Genomic DNA, 22,065 nt, shown 5'->3' on the forward strand with positions numbered 1-22,065 from the left:
GGGGGGTGGGAGGGAGGGCAGGGTGGGTGATGGGTATTGAGGAGGGCACCTTTTGGGATGAGCACTGGGTGTTGTATGGAAACCAATTTGACAGTAAATTTCATATATTAAAAAATAAAAAAAATTAAAAAAAATACATATAGGGATCTCTGGTTCAGTATAGCTTCATAGTATTATAGTGTGTTGATATGCCATAAGTTAATCAAGTTGATCCTGTAAGATGGGTATCTATTATTTTGCCGTCTTCTGCTATTAGAAATAAAGTGAAGTTGGGGTGCTGAGCTGGCTCAGTTGCTAGAGCATGTGACTCTAGATCTCAGGGTTTTGAAGTCAAGCCCCACATTGGGTGTGGAGCCTACTTAAAAAAAAAAAAGAAATGAAATAAAACAAACTTCAATTAACTGTACAGAAATCATTTCACACATGTTTGAACATTATGTAGAATAAATTCCTAAAAGAGGAATTGCTAGATAAAGGGATTTGAACATTAAAAATTTTCTGAGCTTTTACCAGATTGTTCTTGATAGGAGTTGTACTACTTTATGGCAATGAGTGATAAGGCTTTCCCCCTATCAAACAGTAAAATCATTAGGTTTGAATTCAATGATTTTTCAACCTAATGAGTGAAAATGAGTAATGGCTTGTGGTTTTTTTATTAAAGTTTTTTGAGAGAGAAAAAAAAAAAATGAACTCCAACTATTGGTAGGCATTGTCTATAACTCCCCTCCCCCTAATTGTTGACAGGTCATCATATTGACACTTGTAGAAACCTGCTGTGTTCATTGTTTTTGGCAATGTAGCACAAATCACAAAACACAAAGGGTTTTTACAATCCCGAGATAGTGTTGTACTTAAATTCAGTACATTTCACTTAAAATTTTTTTAAGTATATTTTTTTCATAATTTGTACTTGCATAATTTTGAAACTTACCAATACTTGGCAATTGCACTTGCATTTGTTAAAACTGCCCCACCCCCATGCATACCTAACCAAGACTGAACAAATATTCCAAGTGTCTTCATAGCTGGTCATTGGGGTCATTCCAATTGGAAAACAAAACTTCAGATGCTATTTCCTTTACCTAAGCTAATTGCATACAAATGTTCCTTTTGTCAGAAAGGAAAGAAAAACAAAACAAAACAAAACATTAAGCCCAGTGGAAAAGCTCTTTCTGTGTTTGGTGCTAGTTTCTGGCAGCCAAGGTAGTCCAAAGATCTCACTTTTCCTCTTGGTTGTTCTCAGTCAGGACTGCCTATGCATAATTATTTTACTACTAATTCAACCTCAATTATTGAATTTATCTTGAGGATATCAAATAACTAGAATTTATTTTGGGTGCTAGGAATCATAATGCTGTTCATCATTGCAATTCCCATGGCTGCTGGCTACGAGAAAATAAGCACGCCAGCCCCAGGGACTCAAATCGCTAGCCTGACAGGCTTCCAGAAGAACAATAAGATGCAAAAAGTCAGAGGGAGAAAAATGCTCAGTTTACTAATAGAACTGCCCACACAGAAAAGAAGCCTCTCTGAAACAGTTGATTTGAGCCCTTAAGCCGCACAAGGGAAAAGACTCAGAGCCCACTAAAGAAAGGAAGCCCAATAAATACAAAGAACAAGCTGCTTTATTCTTTATTTCATACTTGCATTACCAAGTGCCTATTCTGAGCTTGTTTTCTGTTTGAAAGGCCTTGAGGGTTAGGGAACTATTCACCACTGTATTAATTGGTAAAGTTAAATCACTTGCCCGCTGCATTTGCTATAACACCCACATTCTCAGCAAAGCCATTGGCCACCTGTACTCAGCATGTTCTCACACATGGTCATTAACTCTGAAAACTAATGCAAGCCAAACAAAGCCTGAGGAATAAATGGGTTGCCATAAGAAAACAATTAAAAAGTCACCTGTTGTGAAAAGACATATTTAATCAAACCTGGGCAAAGAGACCACCCAAGATTAAACAGAAGTTTTTCTACGAGTCTGGTATTTACAATACAGGTGCATTTTTGTGAATGAGTGATTGTGATGAACTGTATTCAGTTGATATGTGTGAGCACTAAGAATAAAAGTTCCTGATATAATAAATATCCAATTAGTTTGTACTTTATTTATCAATATTAAGGATCTATTTTTTTCTTAAAGGATCAAAAGTAAATTATGTTTTACACAAATTTTATCATTAATGATACTGTAAAATGTCTGCAATTGCTGATTAGACTAGTCCTTGTATTCATCAAGATTTGTGTTACAAATTATATTAAAATGTAAATCTGAGTTCTTTCTCCATTTAGAAACAAGTGATCAGGGTGAAAATACCTTTACACTATTTCAAACATTTCTTTCCTTAGGATAAATTCTTTCAAACATAGTCTTTTAGATTTCCAATAATAAACATTTGTTAAACATTTAAAAACAAAGTTATTCCATCATAGTTAAATTTTCTGTCACAAAATTTTACATTTCTAAAATTAATGGAGGAAAGCACTTACAACATTGTTTTATAACAAAGAGTAAGTCCATACTAGAAGATATGATTTGTATTGAAGGTCTTGGGAAGGAAATAATCAGACACTTTCATTCAGACATGAAAACATGTATTAAAAATCAGGATGTAAAAAAACCCCAAAAAACAACAAAAAAACCCAGAATGTATATGTGTTGCTAAAAGGTTAATTTAATGATATTAAGGAAAATATTAAGTTATGATATTAAATCAAATATTGCCCTCAATGTTAGCTAATTTCCTTCTTAAAAATGGCAAGAGCAAAATTATATGATGGAAACAGTAAATCATTATTGGCCCTATTCTAATAATTTTATTACAAATCATTCTCAATACCATTTACTTTGCACAGATTTTATGCAGAACTTGAGTGCTTTGTCTAAAATTACAGAAAAGCAACAGAAAAAATTTGGACTTGAGTTCCGTACCTTTAAAATGCGAACAAATTTTTGCTTTGTGTAAACACTGTAGTATGCGAAGTGGTTACAAACATAGAAGGTCTGGTCAAAACTTGCCATTTACAAGCTGTGAGACCCAAGCAACTTTCTTAAACTCTCTGCGCTACACTTTGCTCATCTGTAAAATGGTAATAATATTAACACCTACCTGATAAAAATGAGATTAAATTATTTAATATATGTCAAGTGCTCTAGCATATGCCAAGCGCTACTTGTTAGTAATTGATGATGTTGCTGTTGTTTCAGATTTCATGAGTTTCTGAGGATTCAAAAGATAAAACATAAAAAATCTCATACTTTCTAAAGCATTTCTTTCTCTAATTCATGATATTATCAGTACTAAAAATATGTTTTCATGCTTTGGAATTTGAATCAGCCTTTCAAAGGCAAAGATTAGTCATAAACATACTTAATGAATTAGAGCAATTAATTCACTACAAATGAGATTGCAAGAGGTGGCAAATGTTTATGTTTTAGAATATCTGAGAAACACAAGTATATATCCACAGAGTGATGTTCACTACTTCTACATCTTTATAGAGTTTTCATAGGGCACTCAATGTCTTTCTGTTTTTCTCCTCTACTTTAACTACACGACATACAGTGATATACTATAGATATTCCACAGAGCTTAAACTCAGTATGTCTAAAACTGCCCTTAATAAACTTACTTTTTTAAAGTTTATTTCCTATCTGGCTTATACTACATTTAACTTCTCAAAATTATCTTCAACAGTTACTATTGACTATGTTTTATCTGCAAGAGTTTCATTCTTCACATTTACTTCATCACATGTTCCTATGTATTCTCCCTCCTAAACTGCTCTTGGATACGTTTTATTATTTCCTTCCTGATGCCTTGGTTCAGGCCCTTATCATCTTTTGTATTGAACTCTTATTATAGCTTTCTACTTGTTCTCTCAAACCTTGGTCTAGTTCTCTTAAGTCTGTCCTCCAAACCGTCAGTATCATCTCTCTAACATGCAAACTTGCCATAAATCAGCAAAGTATAAGGAAGGGGCTTTGTGTGACTTCATCTTGGCTTACTCCCCTTCCAGATCCCCCTACTTCCCTTCCCTTCTTCCCTCCATAAAAAACTCTAGCCATTCTTGGGAAGTGCCCATATCCTTCTGTGGCTTCAAGCTTTTGCATTGTTCCCTCTGCCTGGCATATTCTTCCTTTCATTAAACAGTGGATTCTACTTATCTTTCATGAACCAGATTAATATCATCTCCTTTACGAATTCTCCCTTGACACCCCAGAATAGACTGTTCCTTCTTCCTCTGTCCCAACTTAGTATCATATCCTCACTTCTATTCTAGGATGTATCACAATCTACTGAAACTGTTTATTTTTCCACCATTAAACTGTAAGATGCATTAAGTAGGATTTTTGTCTATTTTTTAATATTATTTTTCCTTTAAGGTTATACAATTTTAATTTCTCTGGAAAGGACATTTTAAAAATTTTTACCATTTATTATAACTATTATGTTATAAAATGAAGACTGTTTTGACACCAAAAGTTGGAAAAACCGTTAGTAAAATATATATATATATATATATATATATATATATATATATATATATCTTCCATTTGTAATAATATGTACAAATATTTGATTGTTGTTTGTTTGTTTGTTTTTGTGAACATGAGAAACACTTATCATGGACAAGCACAGATTCAGGGACTTGCTACTGGGCAACATTGATTAAATACACCAGTTTTAACTCAGGTTCAAGAATAATTGAAAGGGAATTCAAGAACTTACCTGTGTGCGGGATACTGTGTGCTTAGCATAGAGCCAGGGGATTGAATACCCTTAATAAATATCCACTGAATGAATAAATATGTTAAGAATGACGAGTTAGTTAATTCTAGTAGTTCGTGGGAGGATACATCTCTACATCAAGATCAAGTTACAGGTGATTATTTTCAACCCTATCTTTTGCTTCCTCTCTTGTCTTCCCCTTTGATTTGCTTTCCTTATTCTACTTCATGTTTTTCCTCCTTTTTTCCTTATATTTAATGAAGTTTTAAATTGGAGAATTATTTTTAACCTAAAATATTTACTGTCTAATATTGCAGAATTTTTGCCTTCTGTTCACTGCGTACCACATTAGCAGAGACATTGTTTTATATCTGTTCATGAATGATGTTATTGTTTTTGTCTCTTGTCATAAAAGATTTTTACTCTTGTGATACCTTTATACATGTATATGGTATACATGTATATGGCTACATCATATTTATTATTTAATGGTTCTAAGAAAAGAACAGGTAGCAATTTCTGACTTCCAAAAGAGGAAGGGAAAAACACTTGAACCTTAGAGATCAGCTATCATTCTTATCCTGCTTTGGAATGTCTAGATTCCAGTCTGAGTTATAACAAAGAGCAAAGAGAGTTGTTTGATCTCTTCTTGTTCAAGCTTATTCATCCCTAAATAGGGGAAAATAGAGTTCCTTTTAATCTTTCTCAAGGATAAGTTATTGAGCAAATGCATATTTTGGACTTCTCAGAAGAATCAACAATAAGGGTGATAATAAGAATACTGATGATAATAGTAGTATTATCATAAAATATTGAGGTATTTCATCAATATACTGTTTAACTAAAACCCACGCATAGTTCAAAGAATCATTTTACACTGTTATACTATTATCTGGTTATTATCAGTTGTGAATAGTTCCAAACAACAGCCTAACTGAATAAGGAATTTAATCCGGATCAGTTGTGGGCTTCCTCAAAAATGCCTTTTCAATGAAGGAATATATTTTAAGTTCTTAGTGTCTTCTTTGGAGGGGTTTCTACCACGACTTCGTCTTGAATTATGTTTTTAAGACACTCAAAGTCTACCAAATAATTCAAACAAAAGTTGAAAAAGAATGCGGTTGTCCTGTTTCTCGTTCGGCTCAGAGAAAACGCAGAGGCATCAGGAGCAGCACTAGAGACCACCAGCGAAGAAAAGCTGTCTCGTGAAACAGCAGGAAAGAGAGCTCTAGGAAGGACAAGAGGGACCCCAAATAGAGGTCTGGAACATGAAAGGGTGTGTGTCTGGAGGGCGAAAGGCAGGATGACTAGGAACTCCTGAAACTGGTAAGTAAACTGGCATGGTGACATAAAATGAGAAAACACTCCAGATCCAAAGTTAACCAAACACAGAAATGTCCAAAGGAAATGCAACTCAAATTTAGAATATTCTTCAACTGCCCTCAACTAAACATCTATAAGATGTTTTTTCAGCGAATGTTAAAAGTCATTAGACACCAATATTCCCTTTAAGTAACATTTTCATGAGCATTCAGGGGTAGCAAAACAAAATAAATGCATTAATTTCATATTTCCATTGATGACTTGTGGCTCACATGCGCCATTAGGCAAAACCCCTGCCTCTTCCCAACACAGGCTCACCACTTAGCTTTTTTTTTTTTTAAATCTTTTCTTAAAATGCTACTCAAAGGCATCTTCTTTCTATTGCCTTTCACCATGACACTCATTTTGTGATGGGCGACCCCATCACTTATTTTATGAAGCTCTGTCCAGCTGCTTCTGGTTCTATCTATATACCCAATAGATTCCTGTCCCACATATTTTCATGTATGTCCGGGGCTTGTTTTATCATCCTCACTGAATTTCAAGATGTTATTAGATGAAGTGGCTTCATATGACCATTTCCTTGAAAATATACTGCATCTTTTCCTTTGTGTACTGTGTGGTCATTTAAGTGTTCCTGATACTTCTGGGCTTTTTAAAATGTAGTGTCATATTCTGAGGAGCTTGCTTTCAGATATGGTAGGAACAACTTTTCTGTAGGTAAGTCTTCTCATTGCTTTGTCCTTAAAATACCCTTCTCCAAACACACATGTATTTATATCCATGTTTTACCACTTTCTCGTGTATTTGAAAGCAAACATTTATGAATTCTTTCAATAATAATCCACACCTTGTCCTTCCCATATAGCCTCCTTGGCCATCGCATCTAACAATAATATCTGTCTCCCTTCACTGTACTACTCTGGGAAATGTCCTGTATTATTCAGTAATAAGATCCCTTAATTGTATATAAAGGGAGAAGCTTCAGTGCAGAGAAGCAAGTTTCTAGGCTCAGAGCCATTAAATGAGATGATGTGTACAAAGTTATTAGTGTAAAGTAAGTACTCTAAAAGTTAGGTATGATTATAGGTATGGTGGTAAATACTTAATGGATCCATTTATGATATTTTTATCTTCCTAAGTAGACTCTATGTCCCTTTAAAGCACTTATTGAATTTTTACCTCTTGTGTAGCATTTGCAGCTTAGCAAAGTGGACAAAGTATTTGTTAATTGTTTGATTAATGGCAGGAAGGCAGAAGACAGGGGAAAGAATTAGAGGAACTACAAAGAACCAAACAAATCCTATCAAGGCATAAAGTCTATAAGATTCAGATGGTTGCAAATTGAATTGAGTGGGAGATGGAGGCTATTGGGAAAAGTTTCCCAGAGATAATATTCTAAAAGCTGTAAGATCTGTTATTTTGACAGTTTCTGGCCCAAATCACAGTTTTTGTAAAATTAAAAATGTAAACATTACTTAGTCCCAAGATTGTGAAGCTCTGATCTTTTATATCCTTTATATTCTTCTATTAGTCCATTACATGCAAAAGGATGCACAATTATAATACAAAAGATAAAGTATAACTGTCTTCTGAAAGGCACAGAATTCATTAAGAGAAAACAATGTAAGTGGAAACTGCAATGCACAGTTATAGCCAAAAAAAAAAGTCTACAAAATAGATTCCAGGAACATTACAATAAAATGTTAGACAAAGTGGGAACCAGGAAGGGAAATGAGTTTTAACAGAAAGAAAAGAAGTTTACAACCTCCTGTGGCTCAAGGGAGAAAAAGCTCACCCACATTGCTCCCTTTAAGAGTTTTTCCAGGTTTAACTAGCTGTGTGGAGGTTCCCATATGGCTATTAAAGAATTATATTATCAAATAGAAAAATAATAAGTATATTAAAAACAGTATATAATCATGCTATTAGAAGGGAAGGGCCATGTCATGAGCGCATTATGTTTAAGAGTTTAGAAGAGTAGGTACTCAATAAACGCTACTCTCAGCTAGGCTTTGAGAGCTTAGTTTCTAAATCCAATATATAACTAAATAAATAATGCAGCCTTGATAACCCTCAAAATAGAAAGTAATGGTCCATTAAGAGAACACATTAAGGAGTCTTACTGACTCTTGCATGGACCCTCAAGTGCCCATTATTAGCCAAATGCTCCCATCAATTGTATTGCCCACATGAAAAAGTGTTCTTAAATACACCTTCAAGCCATAAATTCCCATTCTTAGTCAGCTAGCTAGTGACCAATGTTTCTAATTTCAAATTTTATAATTTAATTTTTACAATTTTTGCTTTAAAGTTGCATTTTTAAGTGGTATGGCTCATTTTTAGAAAGCAGTAAGTCAAAAAATTTTTAAAGTAGACATAGTATCCAACAGAAAGGTTCTTAGCTGTGCCTCTGCTCTCATTCATGCTGTCACTATGAAAGGGATAAATCAGTAAGCTTCTTTTTCAATGACACTGTAATCATATACAGATCAGCACGCCAAGAGAAATCATTCAAGTCATTTTCTACCAAATGGCAACGGTACAAAATGAACTAGAAGGTTCACTTGTACATTGTATCAGGATGTTATTTCTGCTTTCTGAATGGAGAATTCATTTTATACAGACCTGGAAGACATGCTAATTAATCCAAATGCATTGCATTGGTTTTCAGTTAGATTGGTCCCCAGGCTCCCTATGTTACATTGTTTTCAACTTCTGGCCATTTAAGCTGGGAAGGTCTGGTTTCAGGCACATCTCCAAAGTTAGTTCAAACTGTTCACTTAATTGTCATCCTACCTTGAAACTCAAAGCTCCTCTTACTGCTCTGGTTCATGAGTTCAGACTCTGATAATTTCCTCAACCTCCAGCCTAGAACCCTTTGCAAAATTGTTCCTCCTCAGCTCTTTCTGATTAAATTTTAGCTGTATCTTTTATCTTCATTTCTCTGAGTTTATTGCATGTCAGATATCTTTTTTTCACTTTTCTTTTTGGTATCACTTTCTTCCTACTCCCCTCAGAACTAGTTTTTTTTATCATCTGGATTCTTTCCCTTAGTCATAGATCCTCTTTATCCCCACCCACCACCACTTTCGGGGCCTTCTCTGATGTGGACTAACGGTTTCTATTCTTACAGCTCCAGTCAGACAGCTTCTGGCAGGCTTCTACATTAGCATTCCCCAACCTCATTTTCTATCAGTAGATAAATGATGGCTTTTTTGTCTGTGGAAAGGAGGTAAATGTAATACACATTTAATTTGAGAAGGGTTTAGTCATCACATAAGTCATTATTCAGATAGAGCTGCTCAGCAATTTATACATCTGGAAATGAATTAAGTATGTGTCATGTGGAATCTATTTGACACAAATTTTAATCTCTAAAACATTTGTGAGGAGGAAGTTGACGATATCCTTTCTTTTAGTGGAAGGGGCAAGGTTAAGTGAAGGCTGTATTAAAGGGATGGAGAAAAGTATCTGAAAGAAATATCCAGGGAAGGAGGAAGAAGGAAAAATGAAAAAGGAGAAAGTAAAGGAGAATGGAAGGAAATAAAGGAGAGGAGAGGGAAATGGAAATAGCATTAACCTCACTAGTAGCATTGTTAGAGTAAAATATTTGTGGTTTAGTTTGCATGCCAAATGAACTGAAATCCTTATTCGATAGCTGCAGAACTGGAGAAGAGCTTGGATGGAAGGCCCAGAAGATGCATCTTGCTCCCCCTCCTTTCTGGAATCCATATTTTGACAGTGGCTTCCCAGGTACAGCTTTCCTCCCTTTATTTATATTCCCCAGGACTACTGCCAATATTAACTCATTCTCTTAACTCAGAACTCTTTCTTTTCAACCACAGAGGAAGAGGGCATATCTACATTTATACTAAAAACAAAAAACAGAGAAAAATATTTAGCCACTAATATATAATAAAAAGATGATATTTTATTGTCATTGAAAAAAATATTGAATTTAACTAGTTTAAGCTAGTTTATTAATTAAAGTATTAATAAAAGGTTATGGTTTTATTTCAGTCTTGTTCTCAGAAGGCAAACAGTAAAATATGACTCTCAAAAGGAAAATACTTAGGTAAAAATAGTCCACTTGCATTATGAACTATTATGCAGACACAAAAAGAATACTTGATCTGATTTATGACTATTTCCATGATTTAATAATAAGTGAGGAAAGAAAATAAAGAAAAGGTTCACAGTTAGTATCATTTTTATAAATCAGTGACAAAACCTCCCTCATATGTATATGTGTATATATATTTTCTTATATATTCTTATGTAATGTTACATATGTATAGAGAAAAATAGATAATGATATCTACCAAGTTGTTAATACAGATTTCATGGATGGGGGTGAGTGAGAGATGTGAATGGAAAAGGATAGGAGAAAAAGAATAAGAACCAAGTTGGCAATTGAGTGGAGGTGGTAACTGGACAAAAAAAAAAAAAGTGTGTATATATACATATACATATATTGTATATATAATAAGTGCTTAATTACACTAATATATATATATATATAATTGTATATAAATGAATTCATATGTGTCTATGCACATGTTTTTCAAAAACAACTGGAAAGAAGAGGACTTAGCCTTTTCTCCATCCCATCTAACATTCACTAAAACCACATGCATGCATTAAGAGTTGTACAAACGGATGTGCAGAGATGCCTTCCTATAATTCATCTCATCTCCTCTCTCTACAACTTACACAGTGGGATGTAACCTTACACTTTAGTTGCAAACCTCCAAGGGCCAGAAATGTCAGAACTCTACAATGGCAATTCAAACATGTGAGAAATGCTACAGTAATCATACCACAGGCTTGGTGAAAATAGTAACCCCTGAATGCAAAAATGAGATTAGCAACAGAAAAAGGAAACCAAAGAAAGAAATGTATACCAGGTTAAGAGTCAAAACTATTTTTGTTGTTTTCAAAAGCCTATGGTAACCATTAACATGGTGATAATTTTGTAAATGAGTGTTTGCTATTTGTTCTTTCAGCTTTTAATTTTCTTTAGGTTCTCTTCTCTTGTTTTGATGAAAATATGTATATTTCTCTCTTGTATATTATTTTGAAACTGAAATTTTGTTTTTATCTGATTGATATGTGCCCAGTTCTAATATATAAAAAATTCAGTAACCCTTAGCATGAACAATAGCGGTCCCTTGCTTTGCCTCTCCATATCATGATTCCGGCCCCCCTGAAGCCCGTTATGTTATTTTAGCTATTTCTTTTAGGATTTACCTCTATACATCTAAATGATATATTAAAATCTCTACATTCTGGATGTTTGGTTGACACATAATCTACTGCATTCCTCTTATGGAAGTTGTATGTTTAGCTCACTTTTGCCTTATATCCCTCCCCACCCCCGAACGTATAACCCAATACCAATTCTTTCAATATTGTCATGTAACAATTTTAATTGAATCAATATTTATTCACAGATATAACATCAAGTTCTGCACTGGGCGATTATTTAGTTCATCTTTTTTCTTTGTTGAGTTCTCCTGTCTGCTTGTCGGATATAAACTGGTCTCTCTGAGCATGGCTCTACCACTGAATCTTGAAGCTATCCGCACTATAAATCACTCCCTCTTAGATTGGATCTCTTGTTTCCTGAAAGCCATGACTTCCTCTTTCTTGGTACACTTCTTGTGGGAGCATATCTTCTATTAGCTTTCTTTAAAAGAATACAAGGGAGAGGATTTTTGTGAAGGTGACATGTATGAACTTGATCTATACTTATAACTGATTAATAGCTTGATAGAATACTGAAGCTGAGGCTGGAGATGGTTTCTCCTCAGAATGTTGACCACACTGCTTCATTTTCACTTGCCATCTAGTTGTTTTAAGAAATCTAACATCATGCTCAATCTAGTCTTTCCTATGTAAACTGTTTTGTTTTCTTTTTCCTTTTTGTAAGGCTTTAGGGACTGTTCTTTTTTCTTGAAGTTCTATAATTTCATGATCATTTGCTTTGATGTAGTTATTCTCAGCATTTAGTTAGTCCTTTAAATTTTAAAATTGATGCTCTTAGTTTTGGAAACTTTCCTTGATAACTTCTTCAACAATTTCCTTTTTTTCTGTTTCTTAAGTCTTAATTCCCTAGTACTTCAATTTGGGATATCCTGTGTTGAGTCTCTAATTTTCTTTCTTTTTTTTTTTTTTTAAGTTTATTTATTCTGAGGGAGAGAAAGGGAGGAGGGCGAAGCAGAGAGAGAGGGAGAGATAGAAAATCCCAAGAAGGCTCTGCACTGTCATTGCCCCAATGCAGGGTTCAAACTCATAAACCCATGAGATCATGACCTGAGCTGAAATCAAGAGTTGGATGCTTGACAGACAGAGCCACCCAAGTACCCCTAGTCTCTAATTGTCTTATATTTTCTCTCCTATTTTACTTTTTAAAAAAAATCATATTACCTAGTTTATGATATAATTCTTTGATAATCTTTTACTTATTCTTTTTTTAAATTTATTTTTCCTTATTCTCTGAATTTTTATTGTATATTGTTATTTCTTCATGCAACTCGAAATTTTCCTTATTTTCCTAAGAATGTTAATAGCAGTTTCTGTTTGCTTCTTTGCAATCTTCCTTTCTCCCAAAATTGCTTCTGTTTCCTCTAATTCCTACTTTGTTTCCGGATCATTAACATCAGTGTCTGTCTTTCATGTACTTGCATGTCTTGTGCATCCATTCACTTTTAAGAATGAGGTGCTAAAATGTTCATTGGAAGATTTGTTTGGAGTGGGAAAAGCATTTCAACAGTCTATATGCCTATCCAGTAGAACAAGCAAAGGTGGATGTGGCTTTTTTATTTGTAAAATCCACACATATTGTTATCTGTAATTTTTCCTGGGCCAGATTCCTCCAAAGAATTCTCCCCAATTTCCTACTAGAGGCTTAGAGGAAGGAAAGATAAAGTCTTGGCATATAGTGCTCAGAAATCCCAAAGGGAGCTAGAAACTGTATATTAATATAGAGAATTTCCATTTTTCATCACTACCCCTCTCCCCCACTCTCTGCTATAGTTGGTGACTGACTCCTATCCCCTCTCTTGCCATCTTTTATTTATTTATTTATTTATTTATTTAATGTTTACTTATTTTTGAGAGAGAGACAGAGTATGAGTGGGGACGGGCAGAGAGAGAAGGAGACACAGAATCCGAGACAGGCTCCAGGCTCCAAGCTGTCAGCACAGAGCCCCACATGGGGTCAAACTCACAAACCGTGAGACCATGACCTGAGCGAAGTCGGACGCTCAACTGACTGAGCCATCCAGGTGCCCCTCAATCTTCTTATGAAAGAAAATGCCTTATCATCCCATAGAAATGGAATTAGACAGGTGTTTATCTCTACATAGCTTAAGAGGGAACCTGGGGTGGGGGCACCAAAGTGGCTCAGTTAGTTAAGCATCAAATTCTTGATTTTGGCTCAGGTCTTGATCTCATGGTTTCTGAGAGCCAGCCCTGTGTCAGGCTCCTCATAGAGCTCGACATGGAGCCTGCTTAAGATTCTCTCTGTCCTTCTCCCTCTGCCCCTCCCCAACTTGCCTTCTCTAAATAAATAAATAAATAAATAAATAAATAAATAAATAAAAATAAAAGAGGGAATCTGGGGTCATAACTGTTCTTTATGTAGTCTCCCAATTTTTTAAAATTAATTTATGTTAATGTTTTATATAATAAATGTTAAATATTTTTGAAATATGTTACAAATATTTTTCTCAGGGCTTTTGGCTTTTAATTATTTTGGTTCAAGTAGAACTTCTGAAACTAAAGAAGGTTCTACAACAGCATAGTGAACACCTGCTGTCAGCCAAATATTCTGTTAACTACTTTCACACAAATTATATCATATATCATATTTAGTGCAAGTTGTTAGTCTTCCCATTTTATGTATAATGAAATTGATGTTCTGGAAAGTTAGTAAACCCACTGTCATTGTGCTTGATATGATCTATGAAGTGACTAGACATTGAGAATGAGGGCTTCTTTGTTTCTTATCTTTGTTCATATATTTGTCATTATGTCCAATAATTCTAAATGGATACAGGAACACTAGAGTTGTTACCCATAATACATACAGAGGATGTGGACCTAACTTTGTATATACATTAAAACAGAAAAGAAAAAGCTGTTTTTACCTTTTTAAGAGTCTTATCTAATCAGATTGTGTTCTTTAATGCAAATTGGTGGGTATAAATGTACAGTAATCCAAGATGATATGAACTGCCATATTATTGTAAATTTGCATCATTAAGAGGCCTTAATTCAAACAAATGCTCATATAGTGTTTTCTTCAGTGCTTTAGTCAGATAAACTTGAGAATTCTATCTTCCTGGAACTCTGCTAATTCTGGTTTGTCAGGAGTCTATAGGATTCTTGTAGTCTCAGTTTCACTACTGGGATTTACACCAACCTGATTATTTACTTCAATGGCTCTAAGCTACTTGATTCTGAAATCTGGCTAGCTGAGTGATCCATAAACTGTTCTAGACATGTGAGAATGAATGAACACTTTCTAATTATTTTTATAAAGCAAATATATTATTGATAACTAAGTCTGACAATGATATTATAAGCAAGGAATACTACAGACCAATAGTACTTCTTAATATTGATGCAAAATACCAAGTACAATATTAGCAAACAGAATTCAAAGTCACATTAAGAAAATCATACACTATGACAAAGTTGAATATGTCCCAGAAATTCAAGATTGGTTCAATATTAGTATTTCCATTAATATCTCACATAATAATAAAATATGTAAAAATTTTCCTTAGTTGCTAAAAATATCTTCAAGAAATTCAACATTTATTTTTCATTTATAGAAAAGATTCAAGGAAATAGAACTTTCTAGAGACGTTCTTATATGCTGTGATACATATGCTTTAGTCCTAAAGTCAGTTTCTTACTTAATGGAGAATCTATAGAGACATTTCCACTAAAAAAACAAACAAACAAACAAAATGGAGAGAATGCCCATAATCTCCAATAAGGTGGCAGGATATAAAATTAACATACACTAATCAATGGCCTCCATACATACAAAACATAACCAGTTTGATGACATAATGGAACGAAAAACTTCATTTACATTAGCAAAAAATAAGGTTAACATATTTGAACAAACAAAATAAGAAATGTACAAATTTATATAAGATAAACTCTAAAGTCCTCCTGAAAGGGTGGGCTTCTGTTCCCATCTGGGAGTACTGAAGCATTCTTCCTTCTAACTGCTGGGGTGGTATCAGAGGAGGCCTAGTGGAGAGTCAGGACTTTTACCACCCCCCAGAAGTAAAGAGGCCACGGCCTCTGTGGTGTCACTGGAAGCCCTGGAGAAAGCAGTAATGAGGAGCTTTTTCACCACTAAGCCTAAGAGGTATCAGTGGAGACTTATTTGGGAACTAGAATTGTCACTGATACCCCTTAGTAACATGGAACCCCTCATCAGCTCAAAAGTCAATGAAGACCTATTGGGGAACTAGGTTTCTAACCCAGTAAAAAGGCTCCCTTGCCCCTTCCCCTGCTAGAGCAATGTCAAAAGAAAAGTCTAAGATAGAAAGTTAAATAATATCCAGAGACTCATAACATAATACTCCAAATGTCTGAATTAACTGAAAATCATCCATGATATTAAGAATCAAAATATCTCAAATGGAATGATAAAAAAATACTTATTGGATGCCAAATAATTATCATAAAATGCTTCAACAAGCAGTAACAAACACATGAAATAAGTGAAATCATAGAAAGTCTATGCAAAAAAATAGAAGATATAAAGAACAAAATGAAAATTTTATAAAAATACAACAATCAAAATACTAATAATAAAAACAAAATCCTCCATAAATGGAATCAATAGTAGAATGGAGGAGACCAGGGTGTAAACAAGTGAACTTGAAGACAGAAAAATAGAAATGACCCAATCTGCACAACAGAAAGAAAACAGACTGAAAAAAGTAATTGCCCAGAGCCTCAGTGGCTTGTGGGACCATAACAAAAGATCTAACATTTGTGTCATTGGAGTCCCACAAGGACAGGACAAAGGGGAAGTAGCAGAAATACTACTCAAAGTAACAATGGTAGAAAACTTTCCAAATTTGCCAAAAGACACAAATGTACATATTCAGAAAGCTGAGTGAATTCCAAGCAGGATAAACCCAAACAACCCCCCATCAAGAAACATAATAGTCAAACATTGGAGAACTAAAGACAGGAAAAACAAGACAAAACAAAGTAAAACAAACAAACAAAAATATTGAAAGCAGTGAGATAGAAAAGTCACCTTACCTATAAACAAACAAACAAACAAACAAACAAACAAAAACCATTTAGAATGACAGTGGTCTTCTCATGAGCAACCAAGAAGGGCAGAAAGACAGATTCAACAGTTTTTAAGTGGTGAAAGAAAAGAATGCTTACCTCCACATACTACAGCCAAGGAAAATATTCTTCAGAAACTGAAGAAAAAACAGTGCATTCTTCAGATGCAAAGAAAATTTGTTATCAGCAGATATAAAAGAATAACTAAAGAAAGTTATATAAACAGAGGAAAGGGTAAAAGATGGAATCTCATAACATCTAGAGGGAAGTAAGAACAATGCAAAGAACAAAAATGTGTTTAAATACATTTTTCTTCTCCTCTCGAGTTTCCTAAATTATATTTCATTGTTGAAGCAAACTTTAAGACACTATTTGATATGGCTCTAAATGAATACAGGGGAAATGTTAAGACAATTACAAATAGGGAGAGTTAAAGGGATGTTAAAGAAGTTCAGGTTTCTCTACTTCACTCAAACTGGTAAGTATATGGTGGATAATGACAGCCAGGTTTCTCACTGTCCAGGTCAGGCATTACAAATAAGGAAAAGGATAACGCCAGGATGAAACTTGTGCTGTTGTACTGGAATAAAAAATATCAATATGAAATAATATTTAAAAAAAATGTTAAATATGCACAGATAGTCGGGTATAGATATAGAAGTATGTGAATATGTGTACATACATACATGTGTGTAGTGTATTCTAAAAGGAATCACACCCAAATAGCAATGAGCAAATCTAGTGCTCAGAAATTCATTTATAAATGCCATTTACCAACAAAAGGAAAATTGATGCTCCTAGGTCTGGGTCAAGGGAAGTACAAGATGAACTTGGAACATCAACCACATAACTGCAGAAAGTAAGAAGATGCTAAAAAAAAATTGTGCCATGTCAAAAAAAAAACTCAGAAAACACTCCACAAAGCTACCAATGCTCAAATCTGGGACATTTTTTTGCCAAGAAATAATAATGCTAGTAAGATATTATAGTAAGTATCTATGAGTTTGCACTAACATAATAAACATATAAAGAATATATAAGGTAAGTAGGTAGGTAGGTGGGTAGGTAGATAGATAGATAGATGCATACCTATATAGATAAAAAGACAACTTTTCCTTATAGTACAATTTGAATATAGAGGGAAAGAGTCATAGAAATAGAAAATCACGGGGTGCCTAGGTGGCTCAGTCAGTTAAGCGTCCTACTTTGGCTCAGGGCATGATCTCCCGGTTCCTGACTTTGAGCCCCGCATGGGAGGGAGACATAGAATTCAAAGCAGGCTCCAGGCTCTGAGCGCTCAGCACAGAGCCCCACGCGGGACTCGAACTCATGAACCATGGGATCATGACCTGAGCCGAAGGTCGGATGCTTAACCGACTGAGCCACCCAGGTGTCCCAATTCCTTAATTTTTACAATTGTACTATGGTTACATAATTTGTTTACATTTGGAAAAGCTGGCAAAGGAGTTTTGGGAACTCTTTGTACTGTATTTGCAACTTTTTGTAAGTCTAAAATTATTTTTAAATAAAAAGTTTAAAAAGACAAAAGTAAATAAAATAATTAGTATGACTTCCATCTCCTGATTGCACCTATGGTTTCAAATTTGTTGGTATAAATAGACTAAAATATTTGGAGATTTATAAAAAGAATATGGAGTTACACTGTAGAAAATAATTTCAATACCCTAGGCTTATATTTGGTCCTAAAACAGTTTAAGTTAAATGTCTCAATTTATTACTGTAGTTATGTTATTAATCTTTACATTTAGATTTAGATTACTCTGTGGCTTATAATTTTAAAGCATTGTGACTTCTTCCCTTCTTTTATGTAAACTTTTCATGGTTGAATAAAAATCAAGGACAGATTGGGAAGTACTAAAATAGAACAGGCCTTTGTCACCATATTTTTCAAATAAAGTTATCCCAGTATATAATCTTTATAGGCAAGCCCTATTTGGTAAAGAAACTATGCATAAATGTTTGTGTTTCAGACATAGAATAAATTATAAATAGTGTAGCAATTTCTTATGATTGGCAGAGAACAGAGCACACTGGGGTTTTGAACATTCCGCATAGTTTTATTAACATGTATCCTGATTTAGACATTTGGTACACGTGCAGGCAATATTGGACCTGAGATAAAATATTTACACTTAATGTTTCATGTAAGGCTAAAAAGAAGATAATGTCTTATTTGATAGTTTGAAATAGTTAGAATTTGACCAGTTAATATGAATAACTTTGCTTGAAAATCTTTATCTAGATGGTCAGAATTTAGATGGGTAAGCTGCCTGATTAATTCCAGATTTCAAATATTTTCATTCCAAATTTTCTTCCTGTCAAGATAATTATCAGGAACAATACAGATGAGCACAAATGGTTTTGGAAATTTTATGTTGTTTAGGGTTAAAAATAAGTTTATCATATTTAAAGTTCAGTTGTACTTGGTAAATGTATCCTTAGTCATATTCTAATTTTTAAAAATTTTTGGAAGTAATTCTTGCATGGTTTTGTCACACTCAGTGTCATTTGGAAGATGAATTCCAGTTGGCTGTATTTCATAGCACCTGCAACTTTAGGAAATAACTAAGATTTTCAGTTGACATGCCCTAGATATCAATTTATGTTACAAGTTAAAATGAATATATCTGTGAGCTTGTGAGGCAAGGTGCCTTTGTTAAGAAGAATATCTAATGATGAAGAGCAAATAAGGTCAAACAGTGATTTAAATCAGTACTCAAGAGGAAAAAACATACAAAAGTAATGCTTGGAATTTGACCTCAGCTGTTAAAAAGAAAATTAATTACAAGGATATGTACAAGCATAAACCTTAGCTTTTCTCAATGTTGTTGATATTTTATAAGCTAAATAAAAAATTACATTTTGTAGTATTGCATGATATATGTAAATCAAGTATTTTAATAAATTAATATTCTACACCTGAATTTTGTAACATAATAATCCCTCAATATTTTGAGTTGACATTCTGAGATTTAAAATAAATAATGAAAGACTAAAAAGGGATGAAGATTTCTTGCAATTGGGCCCAAATCTCAAACTTTTAGGGGGAGAAAGTTCTCTTGATATTAGATACAGAAACTATACTGATTTAATTTGTTTAGAGTCTTTGGAACAAAAATGATCCAGCAAAAAGAATGATAACAAATTAATAAAAGATTGAATAACAGAATCACAAACCAATCAAAATATTTTGTATATAACCATATACCCGGGTCATTTTTGAATTTAGTTATTATTTGAGAGGTGCCTGGGGAGATCAGTCAGTTTAGTGTCTGACTCTTGATTTCAGCATGTCATGATCTCATGGTTCATTAGATTGAGCCCCACATCAGGCTCTGTTCTGACAGTGCAGAGCCTGCTTGGCATTCTCTCTCTCCCTCTCTCTCTGCCCCACTCCTCACTCTCTCTCTCTCCCTCAAAATGATAAATAAACCTAAAAACATTAATTTGGAAACTTGATGATACTGAGGGTGGCTTGGAAATTTAATATGCATGTTTAGCATGAAGGGTTATGAATGGATATTAGGATATTAAATAAGAATATTTGAAGAGATATTGGTTATTTTGTCAAGTCGTGAGTTTATTTGACTTTAAAATACATTTAGGAGATAACAATTGACCATCTACAGTTGGATTTTGGGGAAAAAATTTCTAAAGATGCAGACATCTTTGACCTAGGTCTTTCTTAGAATAGAGCAAAGGGGGGAAATAAAGAATTTGCAAAGGATAGCTACAGGGGCAATTATAGGTGACAAATTCTGGGCTTTACTGACATGTTTCTTTAATACAAACCTGGAAAGAAAAAAACAAGTTTGCTGAAAGGGATGTGTAGAAGGAGCACAGATATCACTGAAGGGCTAGTGTGCCCCTGCAAATAGGAGCTATAGTCTCCAGAATATTTCAGCGACAATGCTGACCTTTAGAAACACCAAGAAATACTTGAGAAAGACTGACAGAAATATGTCCTTCAGGAAGGCATAGGCTATTTCTATCTTGCTCATCCTTATGTTTCCAGGCCATAATGGAGTACTTGACACTTAGATGGTACTTAGCAAGACTTTATTTAAGAGAAAGAATTTTAGGGGCACTTGGGTGGTTTAGTTGGTTAAGCATTCAACTCTTGATTTTGTCTCAGGTCATGATCTCACAGATCATAGGGCTAGGTGTGGGGCCTGCTTAAGAGTCTCTCTCTCTCCCTCTTCCTCTACCCTTCCCCCATTCATGCACACGTGCATGTGTGTACATATGCATGCTCTCTCTCTCTCAAGAAAAAAAAAGAGAAAGAAAAAGAAATTTAATCACTGCTTTTTCCCTTTATTTTGGAACTTCAACTACAGTATTTATTACAGTATGTTGAGTTATTATACAGTATGCTGAATATTGAGAACTGAATTTCAAGCAGTATAGAAATAGCTTTCAATCAAATTCTATTCACTATTAGGTTGAGAATTTACAAAATTTACTTACCTCCACTGATTTTCAGTTTCCTTATCTGTGAATTGAGATTAATACAATGAAAATTATATATAAGAAGTGTAGCACAATGCCTATGTAATGTGGAGTGAGTGGACTGAATAGCAGATGATAAAATCAGAATAGAGAATTACAAATTTGGGGTAAGACATCTGCTGAAAATCTGGCCTAAATGAAGCGGTTGTGTTAGAAATGTAGCAAATGGCATATTCCCTCATGATTTAGGCAATAGTACTAGATTTTTCAGTTTACAAGGAGAACAAATTTATGTCCCCTAATAGTGGTGAATATTTAGGAGTTATTTGCCAATGCTCTAGTTCAAGGGCAAGGAAGATCATTTCGCTCATTGGCTGGTGCTTATTACTCCATTTCTAGAGCAATGCTACTGTTAGAAATGGAAACTAGGTTGTATACGGACCTACGCTGATCTCTGTCCTACTGGTTCTCAAGAAGAATAAGGAGAAAAACTGGTAAGATCACCTTTGGAATCCGGTATATTACTGCAGTGAACTGACTCTGAAGACTAATGGACAGAGGGAGACTTAAGAGAGCAGTGTGAGAATCTAGCATTCATTCTGAAGACAACAAAAAGAAGCTAGGGCAAGGTCGTAATTTCTACCCACAAGTGGAGGACAAGGAGTACAGGAGGTGGGCTAAGGTTGCTGATGTGATTTCTTCCCGGGTCATGTTGGGTTCTCTCTGTCATGGACGAAAGTGAAAATAAGCTCGTGGAGACAAAAAGGGGAATTTGAGGGGTGCCTGGGTGGCTCAGTCGATTAAGCACCCGACTTTGGCTCAGGTCATGATCTCGCAGTTGATGAGTTCAAGCCTCACATCAGGCTCTGTGCTGACACCTCAGAGTCTTAATCCAGCTTCAGATTCTGTGTCTCCCTCTCTCTCTGCCCCTTCCCCACTCGTGCTCTGTCCCTCTCTCTCTCTCTCTCTCAAAAATAAATAAACATTAACCAAAAAAAAACCCCAAAAAACAAAAAAGGAGAATTTGACATACTGAAATTCCAATCCCAGGGGAAACCAGAAAAAAAGCAGATGCATAAACAAATAATGTCTTATAATTTAGCCTCGTGTTTCTGACACATTTGGCGGCAAGTTTCTAAAAGAAAGTTAAATCTTAAAGACACAAAAAATGACAGAAGAAAAGTTAACATTCAAAGAA

The sequence above is a fragment of the Panthera uncia genome (assembly GCF_023721935.1).
Source record: "Panthera uncia isolate 11264 chromosome A1 unlocalized genomic scaffold, Puncia_PCG_1.0 HiC_scaffold_16, whole genome shotgun sequence".
NCBI classification, from domain to species: Eukaryota; Metazoa; Chordata; class Mammalia; order Carnivora; family Felidae; genus Panthera; species Panthera uncia.